General features: G+C 35.3%; 1 pseudogene; it reads left to right on the forward strand.

Annotated features, from left to right (window-relative positions):
* Positions 1-2,484: 2,484 nt before the first annotated feature.
* LOC101393427 (putative olfactory receptor 2W6 pseudogene) lies at positions 2,485-4,873 on the forward strand (annotated as a pseudogene).
* The last annotated feature ends 738 nt before the right edge of the window (positions 4,874-5,611 follow it).

A 5,611-nucleotide genomic window follows, 5' to 3' on the forward strand; every position in this document is an offset into this window, starting at 1 on the left:
AAATGAAGTGACAAAGAGAGACATAACATACTCTTTTGCATTACCCTTTTGAAAATTATATTATAATAGAAAGAAATTTAGACTTTAAAATTCTTTCCTCAGAAAACAGACTAAATCTCATTTCAGTTCAAGGATAAAGAGGTGTTCGAAAGCAGTTCATATTTGTACTATGTTGCCAAACTTGATCTTTCCACCCCACCAAACACTGGGAATATTTTATCATAGGAATAACAGGTCAAATTTTGATGCTATGGACAACCGTGCCCAGACAGAAACCAAGAAAAGAAACTAAGAGTTTTGATTCCCAATCATTAGATGTTATTTCAAGATTTCCCCTAAGAATATACTTCTCTATTCTCTTCTGCAGCCCAGCTAATTACCCAAAGGAGTGTGCAGTCCCCATGATCTCAGCAAGGAAACATGTATGTCAACTTCCAGGCACCATTTTTGATGCTAAGAAATTAGGCCTCTGTTTTTTTCCATCTGGATCTATAAGAGCTTCCAAATCTGCACAGGCTGTCTTCTGGGGTCAGCAGGAAGTCTCTGCCTTGGGTCTTTGGTTGACAGCTCCTGAGAGCCTCCTGAAGGCTGAGTATTTGGCCAAAATGGCAGGTAGACAGAGGAGGAATGCTAATGCTATTTTCTATTACAATTGCTTCTTTTCTTCATAATTTAACTACCCTATGGCAATTACTCCATTTTACCTTTTCTCTGAGGTAGTGATATACCATTACTTTATCACTTTAGTCAAATTATAAGAAAGGAATCACATTGCTTTCATAATTCTTTTATATTCAGGAAGAAACTAGAACCTAATGCATGGGAGACAGTTTGAGGCTTGACTGTCATCCTATTTCTTGACAAGCTGAAATCTTTGTAACCACTTCTATATAATTTCTGACACTAGTCTCATACCACCTAGTGTTACTTTCTACCTGTATTAACTACACAATCTTCCATAATATCCCAGATAAAAAATCCCAATCAGAGAAAAAAACATTAATATGTGTTCTCCCCAGATCCCTTGGGAAAGTTGAAAACATGTAAGCCTATATTATTAGAGAAAATTAGAAAAATTTCTTTCTTTTTCTTTGGTATACTGTATTTGGCTGTGGAAAATAATTTACCTTAGGAAATTTGAAGTTGAGAAGTTTTCACTGAAGATAAGCTTTTTGTTTGAAAATCAACATATTTGTGACAACAATTTGTGTCCTTCTCTGTCTTTTTTTTTTTTCCCAGCTTACTAGTTGAACATACTATTATTAATTGAAGCAGCCTTGATTCTCTAAATCACACAGCAGTCTAAATATTTTATAATATTCATTTAATAATTTTAGTCATGTTATTTATGCTTAAGTTATCAAAGAATCAACATGACTGAGGGTTTGAGGTGTGTTTCCTTCTGTACCTGCTATTTTGCTGTTTTCATACTTGTCTCTCCCTCTCTGTTATTTCATTATTATCCTAGTATCCTCTATTCCAATTATGAATCTGTCTTTTGTGAATCCACCTTTCTTTATTCTTCTCAGCAAAATTAGGGTCAATCTTTTTTTTAACTTACTTTTTAAAGTTATTCTTTATTTACCACATTCTCCTTCCTTCTCTCTCCATTCATCTCTATTGCCATACACCTCTCTTCTGCAAGCTAATCACGTTGTTTTGATATTTTCAAAAGGCTACCACAAGACAAACACATCCAAAGTTGCTATTTTATGTCTGGAAAGAATATCCCCCCGACCTTGGCAATCTAGGCTGGAATTCTTTCAAAGAAATGAATGATAGAGATCTGAGTTGACAGCATTTTATGGGAATAAGAACTGGGATATTTAGTAGATACAACTATAACCTAAATATAATGGTGATCTGGACACTATGAAGTAAAGGCATATTTATACCACATTAATAAGATTATAATAGTCCAGGTAATGGTAGGCAGTAGTTCCCCTGTATCTGTGTTTTTCAAATCATATCTTGAATATTGAGCTTAGTCCTGGTTGTCACACTTCCAGAAGGTCATTGTTAAATTGAGGGTATATGGAAGACAGCTGCTAGGGTGATAATACACCTGATGACCATGTTATATGAAGAATAGTAGAAGGAAATTGAATGTCTTGGCCTAAAGAAAATTTAGTTTAACTGTAGTAAATGTCTTAAAATATTTTAACGACTATCATATGAAGAGAGATTAGATATGATGTATATTTCAATAAAGTTAAAATACTTTGCCTTATGAATAAGGGAAAAAATTTCTACTTAATAGAAGAATGATGATTATAAGTCAGAATTGTCCAACAATGAAATAATTTGCCTCAGGTGTTTGAACAAATGATGAACAGCTTATTTGGCTTGACAGAAGCTATTCTAATGTTGGATGGGTTGCTAGACTTGATGGCTTATATGTTCCTTAAAAATCCTGATATTCAATGGTTTTCAGAAAATATAGATTAAATATTCTTAATTTTATTCTTACCAGCTATACAGATGATGTGAAAGGAAGCGATGGAAAAATCTAATGACAGCTCAGAGTATGGTTTTATCTTAGTCGGTTTCTCTGATCGTCCCAAGCTGGAGATGGTGCTCTTCATAGTAAATTTTATTCTGTATTCAGTGGCTGTGTTGGGAAATTCGACCATAATCCTGCTGTGTATATTAGACCCTCGACTTCATACTCCAATGTACTTCTTTCTGGCAAATCTTTCCTTTCTAGATCTCTGCTTCAGTACTAGTTGTATCCCACAGATGCTGGTAAACCTCTGGGGCCCTGAGAAGACTATCAGCTATGCTGGCTGTGTTGTGCAACTTTTCTCTTTCCTTTCTGTTGGGGGAATTGAGTGCATCCTTCTGGCTGTCATGGCATATGACCGCTATGCTGCAGTCTGCAAACCCTTGCACTATATGGTCATTATGCACCCCCAGCTGTGTCTACGACTGGTGGCTGTGGCCTGGGGAAGTGGACTGGTCAATGCCATTGTCATGTCTCCACTAACAATGACTCTCTCCAGATGTGGCCTGCGACGAGTTAACCATTTCCTCTGTGAAATGCCTGCACTGATCAAGATGGCTTGCGTGGATGCTCGAGCGGTGGAAATGCTAGCCTTTACCTTCGCCATTCTCATTGTCCTACTGCCCCTCACTCTTATTCTTGTATCCTACGGCCACCTTGCTGCAACAGTGCTGAGGATCAAGTCAGCTACTGGGCGATGGAAGGCCTTCAATACCTGTAGCTCCCACCTCACCGTGGTCTCCTTGTTCTATGGGAGCATCATCTATATGTACATGCAGCCAGGAAACAGCTCTTCCCAAGACCAAGGCAAATTTCTCACCCTCTTCTACAACCTGGTAACTCCCATGTTGAATCCACTCATCTATACCTTAAGGAATAAGGAAATGAAAGGGGCACTGAAAAAAGTTTTGAGGAGACAACAATGAACAAAAGATATGTGCTAAGTTATGAAGGCCTAGGCAAAATAGTTTTTTCAAACGCTACCATTTATTTTGTGCTTATAATAAATTTAGCCGATGTGTCAAACACTCTTGGATTTTTAAAAACATGGATAAATGCACTAAAGTGTATCCAGAGTCAATATGAATCAACCATAGCTGCAAATAATATGAATTTTTCTTAGGAAAATAATATTTAGCAAAAAGAATTAAATCCCAGGAGAAAGGTGAAATAACTCTCATATAGATATAAAATAAACATGTGTTAAAGATTTTATTCAACTCAATTAATGAAGAAACCAAGCAAATGTAATAACCAGTTAAAAAAAAAAGTTGAAAAGCACAAATTTATAAGAAGTGAAGGAATGTTGAAATGAATGTGCAGATGAAGATAAAAATTGCTTCTTCCACTGTGGGGGAGGGAAGCCAACTGAATTTTTACCTGACAGGACTGATTTGTTTGTCATAGAGGAGAATTATTTTGCATTGCTATCAGTTATCTATAATTTACAACTCTGTAAAATACCTGCCACAGAATCAGGATCAGGTAACCTGGAGGAGTGTCCTCTAGAGTCTAGACAATGCATAATTTTCCAGTGAAGCATAATTTTTTCCCTACAAACTAGACTATATATCTCATTTATAAGACTAAGTATACAGCCTCAAGCCTCTTAATAAAAGGATGTAGGTATTTTCATCCTGATTTTTTAAATGGCAAAACTATGGTTTATAGGTCCTGTGTAAATTAACCTGGGCCACACATTAGGTAGTGGGATTCAAAAGTGGTGTGTCTAAGTCAGACCTTTGCCGTTATCCACTGAATAACACTCTCTTTGCTATAGAGTATTTAGAGTATGTACAGGTGACCTGATAATCAACTCCAGCCTTGTTTTCTTTACTACTTGTACAATCCTCTAAGCATGCTTTGTGTACTAGAGACCCTCTAAGAGAATTCTCACCATATAGAAGTTCACTCATTTTTCTTTAACTATTAATATCATGACATCACCTCTTCCCACATTGCCCCGTGCAAATCTCTGTCCAAATCTTTCCCATGCTTCAGTGGTCCGCTCAAATACAACACACTTTTTAAATTATCTAGGACTCTGATTTAAAAATGCTCTGTCACTCCTTTTAACCTATCACATTTTTATACACTGAAATGGCAATTTTTCTAGTTAACATTATATTTATATATTTCATATGTCTCCTGTTAGACTATAAGTTCCTTGATGGTAGGGCTGTTTATCTTTTTAATCCTTCTTAGCACCATTCCAGGTATTAAGTTGTTATTAAAATGCCTTGTAGATAGTAAGTGATCAATAATAGCTTGGGATGATTATTAATTTTAACCGGTTAATTACATCCAGAAATTATTCCTTAACTTTAATTGATGAACTGTCTAATTCTGTTTTTGTTCTTCAACATTACAAGTGACTCTATCACAATATACTGTCTGAGTTAAAATCTGCTGTCAAATGTTTTGTACTTTTTTTTATCAACTTACGTAAACTTTATGATGAGAGAGAAAAAAAGTCATTGAGGAATCTCCATAGGCATCAAAAATCATCCCCAACTTTTTGGGAAAAAAAGTTTTTTATTTTCCTAAATGTGAATCATAAACTACAGGAGGAATTACTATGAATTCCACCATGGTCTAGAGGCTGTTTGGATGGTAGCAAGAGTTTAGAATTTTAAACCTCTTCAGATTGACATAGAAAGATATTTCTCCCCTCCTCATTAAAATGATTTTCTTGCATAAAATGCCCTCAAATTTCCCATTTCATTATTCTTTATTTCCCATTGTTAATCAATCATTAAAACCAGTGAAAGTATTTTCAAAAAAAGCTTCTGTAAATATGAGTGGAATAATGAATGTTTGTCAATCATTGATACACTGAAAATTTAGAGGATGGACTTTGTGAAGGTCAGTGGGAATGATTATATTTATATAATACTTAATTTTACACTGAAAATGGAAATTACTTTTAATGAATGTGTTGCGATATGCAGGTAGAAGAAAATTCTTTTTGTCTCTGGTGTAGAGTTGCATATACCATTTCTCAAGGCACTAAAGATTTAAGTTAGGTAACACCTAGAATTCTACTTCTTTGATGATATAACCTCCCATAAAATGTGTTATAGATCTGGTGATTTCCAAAATCACCTC

Source organism: Ceratotherium simum, chromosome 13 (assembly GCF_057802395.1).
Source record: "Ceratotherium simum simum isolate JZ-2026a chromosome 13, ASM5780239v1, whole genome shotgun sequence".
Classification (NCBI taxonomy): Eukaryota; Metazoa; Chordata; class Mammalia; order Perissodactyla; family Rhinocerotidae; genus Ceratotherium; species Ceratotherium simum.